The sequence below is a fragment of the Hydra vulgaris genome, chromosome 08 (assembly GCF_038396675.1).
Source record: "Hydra vulgaris chromosome 08, alternate assembly HydraT2T_AEP".
Taxonomy (NCBI): domain Eukaryota; kingdom Metazoa; phylum Cnidaria; class Hydrozoa; order Anthoathecata; family Hydridae; genus Hydra; species Hydra vulgaris.
Genome location: NC_088927.1, coordinates 20,717,433 through 20,730,481, shown reverse-complemented (window position 1 = coordinate 20,730,481; position 13,049 = coordinate 20,717,433). Strand labels below are relative to the sequence as shown.

Sequence of the window (13,049 nt, the reverse complement as noted above, 5' to 3'; positions counted from 1 at the left end):
ATTTCGATCAAACCGCCTTCTTCAACGTCGCTTTCACTTTCGCTGTTTCTTTTTAGTTTTAGTTTTCTTCTCGTTTTTGGTAACGGCTTTTAACAACTTGAAAGCTTGGTTCTGTGGAAGCACTGGCAGGTATTTTGCTGTCAGTTTGCTTTTTAGCATGCGTGATATTTTCAATCGCTTTCTCTTTTTCTGACGGTTTGTCGCTATTTATTTTAGAGAGGCTGTTTTCATTCTTTGGGTTTTTCTGTTGAGTTTTTAATAATTTTTGAGGGCTCTTTATGTGAGATGCATCGTTGTTGGGGAGGGTGTGAGTTGCAGCATGTCTTGCAGAGAAAAGATTTCCCAGAAAAATGTAGAGCGATAATTATTCCATCAATTTCGATCATATGTGGAATTTCTTTTAGTCTTACTGAAGGCTTCATTCGAATCAGCCTACGACCGTCTTTCATATTTCTGTTAAAGTGGTACGTTGTGTGAGTTACGGAGTATAACTCGCTTATAAAGGGCTGCATATCTGCTAAAATTTCATTGTCCTCAATTAGAGGGTCACATTTAACAGTTATTAAAAGACCAATGTCACTCCGTATCATAGAGTTTATGTTCTGGTTACTACCAGACAATTGTATACTTGTTTCATTCACGAGAACCACATCTTCTTTTTGATTCATTTCTTTCACCCAGTTTCCTCTGGTATTGTATGTCAAACTGCTGACTTTAGTTTCGCCAAAAATTTGAGATATTTTTTGATAAATTTTCTGGGCTCAATTTTCTTGATATTTCTTGTTGAAAATTTCGTTGGGATTCATAAATACATTTATGTCGATAACACGCTCCGTACGATGAATTTTGTAGGAGACAACTCCACCCAGCAAACATGTCAGCGTTGAATCAACGTTGAAATCAGGTCGCAGCGTAGAAAAAGCGTTGCAGTCACAAAAACAACGCGTTTTCAACGTTGAACCAATGTTTGTTTTTGTATACTAAATCGCGGTAAATTTAAACGTTGAATAAGCGTTGAAATTGTAACGTAATTTAGCTTCTCAAAAAAAAAAGTTTATTCAACGTGGAATCAACTTACGCAAAATGCCACTTTAAAGAAGATTCAAAATCTATGCTTCATCAACGTTAAAACTAAACCGCTTTTTAAACGTCATATTTTCAACGTTGAATAAGCGTATAAATATCAACTTATATTATCTTCTCAAAAAATCGCGTTTATTCAACGTTGAATTAAAGTACGCAAATAATCACTGTAAAAACTTCGCAAAATAGAAGGTTTATCAACGTTAGACATTCGCTGCTTTTTCAACGTATTTAAGTTATTTATGAAACAACGCTTATTCAACGTTACATATACGTTGAAAATGTGGCAGTTGAAAAACGTTGAAAAAGTGTTATTTTGCCAACGTTAATTAAACGTTGTTTTGACAACGTTGAGGAAATGACACATTGAAAATTATTGTCTCATTAACTAGCCATAACAAAAATATTTTGCCGTAAAAAAAAGGCAATGAAAACTTAATACATTGCATGCAGATGGTATAAAAAAAATATTTTAATAAAGTTATGTTTCATAACTTCTTTTTATTGCGGCTAATTTAAAACTTTTAGATTTTGCATCAAATTGTATATAATATACATAAATCTCAGAGTATATTCAGTTTATTCAGGTTATTTTTGTTGATGATTTATTTATTTTAAAATGACCATTTTACTAAATTGCAAAGTTGTATTAAATATGTTATTTCTAAGTTAGAAATAGCACCTAATTTTAATAAAATTCAGATGTTTTAAGTAATATCAAAATTAATAAAACATTATAAGTCAGACTAAATTTAGTCTGTTTACAGACTAATTTTTTTATTTATTTGAAAAACTTTAAACACCTTACCCTAATTATCAAGCAAAAACCTCAGTATTAAATCTTCGACCAATAATGAAAGTATGCATAATGAAAAATAATGAAAATTTTTTTATATAAAAACACGTTTGGATAAGAAATTTTATTTCTATTTTTTTGGAAAACTTCTAATTTTAATAGGAAAAGTACTAAGTCCTAATTATAGAATTGGTGTTGTATATTTAATTCTAACATTTATTCTTTATCATATATTTTTATTTATTTTAATAATATGTATTTATGCATGTATAAATGGGTAAATTTATGAATATATATAAAACAAATATATACATTTTATATATGTATATAAAATGTTTATATTTCTAGTCCTAATTTTAGAGTTGGTGTTAAATATTTAATTCTAACATTTATTATTTATCACATACCTTTGATATATATTTTTATTTATTTTAACATTATGTATTAATGCATGTACTTATGAATATATATACATATATAAGAAATATATACATTTTGTATACAAATAAACGTATATATATATATATATATATATATATATATATATATGTATATATATATATATATATATATATATATATATATATATATATATATTTATATATATATATATATGTATATGTATATATATATACATATATATACATACATTATATATATATGTATATATATATATTATATATATATATATATATATATATATATATATATATATATATATATATATATATATATATATATATGTATATATACATATATACATATATATACATTTATTATATATATATACATATAAACATAAACATTTGTTTATAAATGTATATATATTTATATATAAATATGTATTTATATATATATATATATATATATATATTTATATATATATATATATGTATATATATATATATATGTATATATATACATATATATACATACATTATATATATATATATATATAAATATATATATATATATATATATATATATATATATATATATATATATATATATGTATATATATATTTGTGTATATGTATATACATAAATGTATATATACATACATATATATATATATATATATATATATATATATATATATATATATATATATATATATATATATATATATATATAATATATATATATATATATATATATATATATATATATATATATATATATATATATACATATAAACATATATATTTGTTTATAAATGTATATATGTATATATATATATATATATGAATATATATATATATATATATATATATATATATATATATATATATTTAAATAAAACAAATGATGCCTTTTTTTTGGATGATCTATTACAATGACTTCACGATCTTTGGCTTAAGTTGTTTATTTTAAAAACAGATTGAAGCAGAGGCAGTTGCTCTTTGTTTTTGGGTAGAAGATGGTTGGTTATTTTTGTCAACTGGTATTCATGCAATGAAAGCTGCCTATAATAGTTTTCCAATTGATTATTCATGGAACAAGCTTAGAGTTTAAAGAATTAAAGTTACAGGAGGTCATTAAATTTTACAGTACTCATTGCTATTTTAATTGTTTTATATGAATAAAAAAACTGTTATAGTTTTATATTAATGGTGAAGCACTATATCAAATAAACTTCTATAATTAATGGTGAAGTACTATATCAAATAAACATCTAATAAATCTTATTTTTATTTTGGGATAAGTAAAATTTTGAATCCGTTTATTGTATTATGATTGCCTATATATATATGGTAATCTGTTTGCACTGGGTTTATTTTTTGTTTATATTTGTTTACTAAATAATTACTTATAAGTATCTATTAGTAGATAAAGTAGTAGGCGAAGGATTTAATTTTACGACTACAGAGGACTCCGAAAAAGAATGAAAGTAATTATGTAAGTGAATGATTGTGTTTCTCTTTGCATTTAATTTTTTATATGGTGAAGAATAAATAAAACTTAATATTAACTATTAGTCATATCTGATTTAAATAATACTGAATAAGTTTTTTTGACATGTGATAATTTGATTTTAGGTGTAAGTTTATTTAGTAAAGTTCTGGTGGATCAAAGATAGAGGAATGATATGGTTTTAACTGGTTTCCATCTTATGAATGAAGTACATTATATGATTTAAATTGATGGTTTATAGTTACAACTATTCAAGTTAGTTTAATATAGTTAATCTATGTATGGAATTGTGACTATTTTTAATTGTAAGGATTTACTTCCATAAAATGTATATATATATAATTATATATATATATATATATATATATATTTAAATATATTATATATATATATATATATATATATATATATATATAATATATATATATATATATATATATATATATATATATATATATATATATATATATATATATATATATATTTATATATATATATATATATATATATATATATATATAGATATGTATATAGATATATTCATATATTTATATATATATATATATATATATATATATATATATATATATATATATATATATTGTTGTATAGCATTAACATTGTTAATAAATTCAGAACTCTAACAATAAAAACAATATTATTTATGTTGGAATCTACAAAACTGCAAAAATTTTATGTTTTTCTAACATTTGATTGTAAACAAAGAAAAAAAATATTTATAATTTTTTTTAAATCATTGTAAAAGTAACTCTATTAAATGAAATGAGCTATCTAACAATTATTTTAGATTTCAAAATTGCCCATATATATTTTCAATAGGGTTAAGGTCTGGGCTTTGTGGCAGCCATTTAAGGATGTTAGCTTTACTTTTTTTTGCGGAACTGTTGTGCCGCTTTGCATGTGTGTTTAGGGTCGTTGTCATGGTGAAAAAAAAATTTGCAATCAATTCTCAAACGCATTGACATAAATTTTTTGAAAGCTAATCAACATACAACTTCCCTGTCATTATACATTCAACATTCACCAGTCGCCCCACACTATTTGAATCAAAACATCCTCGAGCCATAGGCGAGCCACCTCCACGCTAGACTGTTTTTGTAAGATTTCTATCTAAGTGTGCATCACAAGGTCTGCGCCAAACTCTTTGTCGTTTTTTAAGCCAAGTATTTGACATTTATTCTTATCAGACCATAACACTAAGTTCCAAAATGCCTCACACTTGTTAATATGCAGTTTTGCAAATGCTAAAGGTTTTTTTTTGTTTATACGACTAATGAGGGGTTTACTTTCCTGGAGAAGGTTTATTTAAATCACCTAAATTATTAAACCACTTAAATTAAGTCTTCTCTGTACAGTTCGATAGGAAACATTTAATTTAAGATTTTCAACAAATCTGCCTTTAGGTTATTGTTGAATTTTTTTTTTTATCAGTGCAATTAGGATATTGGTTATTGTTGAAGTCTTAATGGGGCAACCAAGTCTTTTCTGATTTTCAGCAGAACTAATTGTTTCATACTTTATACACATCTTCCTAACACCAATTACTGATATTTGATATTTTTCATCACATTGCTTGTAGGTTAGGCCCTTTTTTCAATCAAAAGTGCCCGAGATCTGATGTCCAATGAATAATTTTGATGATAAACCATTATTATTATTTTAACTTTTTTTAAAAATAAATTCCAAAAAATATAGTTTAAAATGCTTATTGTTAATAACTTTAACAAAATATTTTTGATGTTAGTACTTTTAAGTAAATAGTTATTGACAAAGCATTATATTTCATATAAAAAATGTAGATGTTTCTTACTTTTGTCACATTTATTTTAGACAGAAAAACTGTAAGTTAGCAAAGTTCATTTAATAGAGTTACTTTTGCATTGAGTTAAAAAGAGTTATAAATGTTTTTTTTTCTCTTTTCAACTTTTGCAGATTCTGACGTAAATAATTTTGTTTTTATTGTTTGAGTTTCGATTTTATCATTAATGTTACTTAATTTTGCCTGTGACTGTATATACATATATATATATATATATATATATATATATATATATATATATATATATATATATATATATATTTATATTTATATGTATATATATATATATATTTATATATTTATATATATATATATATATATATATATATATATATATATATATATATATTTATATTTATATATATATATACATTTATATATTTATATATATATATATATATATATATATATATATATATATATATATATATATATATATATATATATATATATATATATATATATATATATATATATATATATATATATATATATATATAAATATATATATATATATATATATATATATATATACAGTAAACTCCCGGTTATTCGAACCTCCAAGGGGTATAAGAATTTATTTTGAATAACTTAAAACTCGAATAACTGAATATGCTCTTTAAAATGACCTACTTTAAGTTTCTTTCAAATTTTAATAAAAGTAGAAAGTCATAAAGAAAAGGACCCTTGGAATTTGGTGCTACTTTAGTTTTATCCTTGTAAAATAATATATATTTTACAATTCATTGAAATATAGTCCATTTTTTATTTTTTTTTTGATCCTAAAATGTGTTTTTTTTTCTTCAAGGGGAGCAAAAATTGTTTCAAATAACCAAAATTTCGAACAACTGCAGGTTCGAATAACTGCATTTCTACATAACAGTATTTGTATGAGTTTGTTAAAAAAAATTCACAGGAAATGAAAATTGCTTTGAATAAGCAGAAAATTTTAATAAGTGCCATTTCGAATAACCGGGAGTTTACTGTATAATAAGTAAATAAATATATATTTATATATATATATATATATATATATATATATATATATATATATATATATATATATATATATATATATACATATATATAATTTATATATATATATATATATATATATATATATATAGTTTATATATATATATATATATATATATATATATATATATATAAATATATATATATATTATTTATATATATATATGTAATTTATTTATCTATATATTTTATATATAATAATAATCCATTTATTTAACCATAAAATATAAAAATTTACAATAATATTTACAAACTCACATAAATAAGATTTGGTGTCACTCATATAGTTAAGAACTAGTCAATGGAGATTTACTTTTTAAATTTAATAATAATTATACCAATTTAATAACATTTTTTTTTTGTATTTGCTTTCAGACTACTAATGGTACAAGTTTTGTTTTTTGATTTAGATTCTGTATCTCAATGATATCCTGGCCTATTGATACGATATCCTGTTAATTGTATTTTTATATATTGCATAAATACATATGCAAACACTCACACACATAAATTTTAAAGGAAATATTTATATTTTTATATATATATATATATATCTATAATTTGTATATTTTAAGCTTTTTTATATTTATCATTGTATATTACTGTTTGAATTAAAAATTGATTTCGGAAATATTGCGAGGGCAGAGTTCAAATTACAATTTAGTTTTATTTGCCAATTCAATATATCTTATAGCCACGTTTAATTATGTTTAATAATATTTTGCGATATTTTATACAGCGCATTTAAGCGTTGATTCAACGTTATATTTCAACCTTTACTCGACGTCTTTGAGTCACGTTAAATTGACGTTTTACTAACAACGTTACAAATCCTTGCAAAATAGACTGCTTTAACAGCGTTTATGCAACGCTTTTTATGTAAAATTTTTCAACGTTTAGCTGCGACGCTTTTGTAACGTCATTTAGTAACGTTTTTTCAACGTTACGCAATAACGTTTAATCAACGTCTATTAAACAACGTTACATATCTTTGCAAAATCGATTACTTTGTCAACGTTTTCGCAACATCTTTTGCGACCGGTTTTCAACGTTGATTCAACGCTGACATGTTTGCTGGGCAGCGTAACTAGCCATTACAAAACAAATACCAAATAAAATAATAGAACGGATGCCTTACTAACACAAATAGAACTGTTAGTGATTTTATGTTTTTTTCCCTAACATTAATTAACTAATTATCTAATTAATTAATCTAATTATATTATAACAAATTCATTTGTTTATGTACCTGGTTAGAGTTTTATGTTCTGGTTATAGTGAACTGAATTATTACTTATTATTTTTTAATAATACTTAAATTCGATAGAAATAAATAACTAATAAAATAAGTAGACTAAATTGCTTGTGGGTTTGATTTAAAACGTAACTTTGTTTAAATCATGCCAACGACGTTAATCGTGAATACCCCTTAAGTCACGTCAAACGAAAACGTCAAATCGAATCGGCAGTCATGTTGCGAAAAATAAGAGAAAATTCTTAAAGAATTTTTGATAATTAAGAATGTTATAAGAAAATCATTATGAAGATGTTATAAGAAAATCATTACGAAGACGTGCCAAAAAAAAGCTATCATTTTTATTCCAGTGATGAATTATGTAATAATATTTACGTCATGCATTATTACGGCATAGTTTATTTTTTTTTTGGAATGAAAAACCGATTTGCGATTTTCATTTAGGTTGTGCGAGAAAGTGCTAAGAGAGCGAGAAAGATTGTATCACGTAAAAAAGTAGTTATAAAAAAGGTAAGAAAGGTGGTATCACGTGAAGAAGTGCTTATAAAATAGTTAAGAGGTCACTCGAAGAAGTAGATATAAAAGAACCAACAAGTTGTTAAGAGGTTATAATAAAAATGCTAAAAATGCTGTGTTTAAAATTGTTCCAACAACAACATAATCTAAAGTAATGTAAAGAAATCTTAACCACTTCTTTACTTTTTTCGACTTTTAAGTTTGTTCTATACAACTTTTTTGCGTAAATTAACCGCCAAAATGTTTATAACAAAGTATAGATAACTTTTATACGATATTTATGTCGTTTATTTTTTATTATTGCTAAATTTCGATATATATATATATACTATAAACGTATATAAAATAAACGTACACACAGTATAAACATACAATGATATCACAAATTATCCGTTGAACAATGCTTAAAAAATTTTCCTAAAAGATTTACTTCCTAATTAACAATAGCTTATTATTTACTGAAGCTCAATGAGGTATTTAGAAATAAAAGCAGCGTATAAAATGTTTACCTTGTTATTAAAACTCGAATGAATAAAAATAAATTCAACGATATTTTTTAAAGGTTTTTTCAATGTTTACGTTTACAGAAAAATTTGATGGCTTCTACCATTTTAAATGGGGTGATAACAATACCATCACGACCATATCAGTTGCGTCATCATTAAATTATCTCCATTTATTGCTGATTGCTGTTGTTGCACATTATATAACTCTATATTTATAATGTATCCAACCATCCTCAAAATCAAAAAATAGAATAGCATATCTTTAGGCTTTTGGACTAAATAAAAATCTAATCGTAGAGCTAGAAAATCTGGCTTGTTGTATTGGCTTTTGCAAAATTTACCGCTAAAATTATGACAATTAATAACACCAATAATAAATTACACAGTTAGTCTAGTTAAAGTGACTTTTGCCATCATCAGAGTATAAAGAAAAAAAAAAATGCACTTTTCCCACTTACTTTTTCTAATTACCCCATGTACATCACTGGACATCTGTTCAAACAGTATTGTGATTACATCAACACTTTTCCTAATATCTATTCATAGTATTATCTATTTATAATATCATTTATTCTATCAGGCATTTAGCCCTAAATATGTTATGTAATGACGTACTAAATCGTTTTGACTATTTGTCCCTACTTTTTGTCATATATTTTTGAATTTTTGCTCCCTTTGTTTTTTTCTTAATCCGAGATTTTTTTCTAAAATATATGGAAACCATACTCGTAATTACTTTAACTAGAGTTTGAAAGCTCGTTTATTCGTTAACTAGAGATATTTTTCTAAAATATGTGGAAGCCATATTCGTAATTACTTTAACTAGAGCTTGAAAGCTCGTTTATTCGTTAATTAGAGCTAGAAAACTAGTTAAATTCGTTTATTTAATCTTTATTTTTGTGTTCTTTATTGATTTTTATCTTGTCATAAATTTGCAACTTTAAATCACGGTAGTGATTTAATATGCAGAATTTTAGAATTTTAATTAATAGAATAGAATTTTAATTAATAGAATTTTAATTCTCGGTAGCTTAACATAAACTTTTTTATTTTTATTTTTATTTTTGGCATTAGTTTTAAATTAACTGTACGCAAGTTATTTTTTTCCCGTTTTTGTCAACACTTTTTTTAAAAAAACCCATAAACTATGACTCTATTTGTTATTTAATTGTTGCTCGGAGTTTTTGTTTTGCTTTACCTTGACAAAATCCGTTAAAAGCGTTATCTCAGAAATACATAGAAAAAAAAAATGGAAACGATGGGTCGGAAATTTTTTACTAATGAAAACTTTTTCCTTTGTTAAAAACACTAAACTGTTGTTATGCAGATATAATTTTGGGCAAATAATGAGCGATAACTGCACGTTTCCGCACCTGCTTTTTATATATGTATTTATCCAAATATTAAATAAATTATATAAATTATATATTATAAAAAGTTAAAAATTATAAAAACTAAAACTTGGGCTGAGTTACTTCCAAAAGTGCTGGGAAAACTTACAGATTTTTTTGGTAATTGATGAGGTGTTTTCTAGAAGTTTTTATAAAATTAAAAATCTAAAAAAGCGTTTTAAAAATGTATAGAGTAAAACCAGGTCAACATTACCCTATAAAGGTCACAATAAAAATTAAAAAAAACTTATCATGAAAAAATGAATAACTTTTTATTTTTATTTTTTTCAATTTTTTTTTTTACTAGATAGGTAACAAAAAACTACTTAAGATAATAAAAATATATGTTAAAAATAAAATAATAAAGTTATTGAAAATATTAAATGTCAAGTAAAAAAAATGGTGCGGTTTTAGGATTCTGATAAAACCGCACGCTTGAAAAAACATTGACATTTTTAAAATTTAACTTTTTTTATTATTTTTTTTTAGCACTACCTATATTTAAGAAACTATATTAAAGTTTTTACATTATTTGCAAGCAAAAAAATTTAATTCCAACCACATATTTCTTTGGTAAACATGTTTCTTTGCACAACCGTTCCCGACACATTGAATTCTCGCATTGCAACATTTCTGTGTGTAACTGTACTCTCCACTTTTTACGTTTTACAACTTTTAATCGTTTGGCTCCCGGTGGCTACTTGTTCTTTATTAATGTTTTGCTGAGGTTGCTCAGCATTGTTATGCTCAGGCATTTGAGTAGTTGGCATAGAGAGTCGTCGCTTAGCGTTAGGTTTAACAACTTTCACGGCTTCCCTTGTTGCTTTTTCTTGATCTTTTTGTTTGAGGAACTCGATCACGTTTTCTTCGGGTTTGCTCCAAGTTTTGATTTGTTGCACTGCTTCGGTTTCTTAACATGCGATTGATTTCTGGCTTGAAAAACTGCTTCAACTCTATCTCGATACTGTTTTTGCGACGCTCATCACATGACCTATTGATACCTATCAAAACTAACGGGTGATGCGGAAGTTATCGGACAAAATAAAAATGTCAATAACTTATTTATAAATAAAAAAAAAAAACTACTATTATATTTTTTTTAAATAAAGCATTTATCTTTTAATAAAAATATATTATTTTTTATATGAAAAAACACCACCATCTGCAATTGATCTCAATTTTGCTCTGACGCCTTTCATATGCGACTGTAAAAAGTTTAAATCAAATTCTTGTAGTTTTAGTTTAATGCGATCAATCAAAACTTGCTCTGTTGAAGCTTGCCAATCTCCCTCGTAAACCTTCTGTGCCAAATGTCCCCAAAAATTTTCAATTAGTCGTGCTTGAGGCACATTTGGGGGATTGGATTCTTTATCAACGTAATAGACATATTGGTCCATCCAATTTAGAGAATCTTTAGAATATTGAGAACTTGCTAAATCTGGCCAAAATAAATAGTTAAAGTCTCCATGATACTTGTGAATAAATGGAAGAAGTCGTTTTTCTAAACATTCATTAATATAGATTGATAAATTGATCGCTACAGCCTTGGATGTGCGAAACAATGGCTCGGACATACCACGGTCAGATATGGCTATCCACATTAATAATTTTTTTGGAAATTTTTTTTTTCCTTTAAAACGAAAACTTTCTGGGCATGTATTTTTGTTGTTTGTGTAGTATCCAGAACTTCCAGGCATGTTGTCCCCTGCAAAACAAAAGTATTTTTCGTCATCGATGACTGGAAGCTATTTTGTGTTATAGAGTTGGTTAACTAGTTTCCTGCTTCTTTTCTTTGCCTTTATTTGTTGTTCTATAGTGTATTTTGGAGTCTTTTCACGTCTTCTATATTTAATATTCATTTTTTTTAACTGACGACCAATTGTCGATTGGTTTACATCGAATTTAATACCTATTTTTCTCTGACTGACCCCTTTTCGATTGTTGACAAGTCTCGTTAATTCAGCTTTCTTTTCTCTGGTCCAGGATGTCGGACGACCAGGGTGCTTTCTATCAGAAAACGATTGAACATTTTCAAGTCTTTTTAGATTATCATATATTGTACTTCGAGCAAATCCTTCCTTTTCAAAATGATTTACGATTTTATTTTATTTTTTATATTAGGTTTATTTACAAAAAACTTTTTTAGTCACTTTTGAAAAGATTCTCGTCCAGCTGCATTTAACCTCATTTTAATTAATTGTGTTTCAAATAATAAAGTTTATATTTTATAGAACGTTTATGCCTACGCATAAAACCACAAAAACTAATTATTATGCTCAAATAATGAAATTAGGATTTGTCCGATAACTTCCACATTACCCGTTAGAAGCTGGTGTAGTTGAGAAAGATGGTAATAGGTGATGTAGTTGAGAAAGATGGTAATCGGTGTGTAGTTGGATTAGGTGCTGCGGCAGCTGTGGCAGCTGTGGAAGTTGATGAAGCTGTGTATGAGCAAGATGGTATAGGTGCTGCGGAGGCTGCTAAAGTTGATGAAGGTCGATTAAACATCATTGCGTTATAAATCATGCGTCATACGCGTCATATGCGTTATAGGTTGTTGTGTGATTGCTAATGTCTTATGATTTATGTTGTTTTTATTAAGTGGAAATAAGCCAATGCACTGGAAACCAGCGATTGCATGCAAGCGCGTAAAACATCTTACGCGACCCAGAAGTTATACCAGTCTGTTGACATTGTTTGGCGACGCATTCAA

The 13,049-nt window shown here is 25.4% G+C and overlaps 1 long non-coding RNA gene across 1 annotated transcript in view; it reads left to right on the top strand.

Annotated features, from left to right (window-relative positions):
* LOC136084222 (uncharacterized) overlaps positions 1-7,171 on the top strand; it is a 39,316-nt gene extending 32,145 nt beyond the window's left edge. Inside the window, exons 2-3 of the long non-coding RNA XR_010640405.1 lie at positions 3,919-4,048; positions 7,079-7,171. This is a non-coding gene — a long non-coding RNA (uncharacterized LOC136084222). The remainder of the gene's footprint in view (positions 1-3,918; positions 4,049-7,078) is intronic.
* Positions 7,172-13,049: the final 5,878 nt, after the last annotated feature.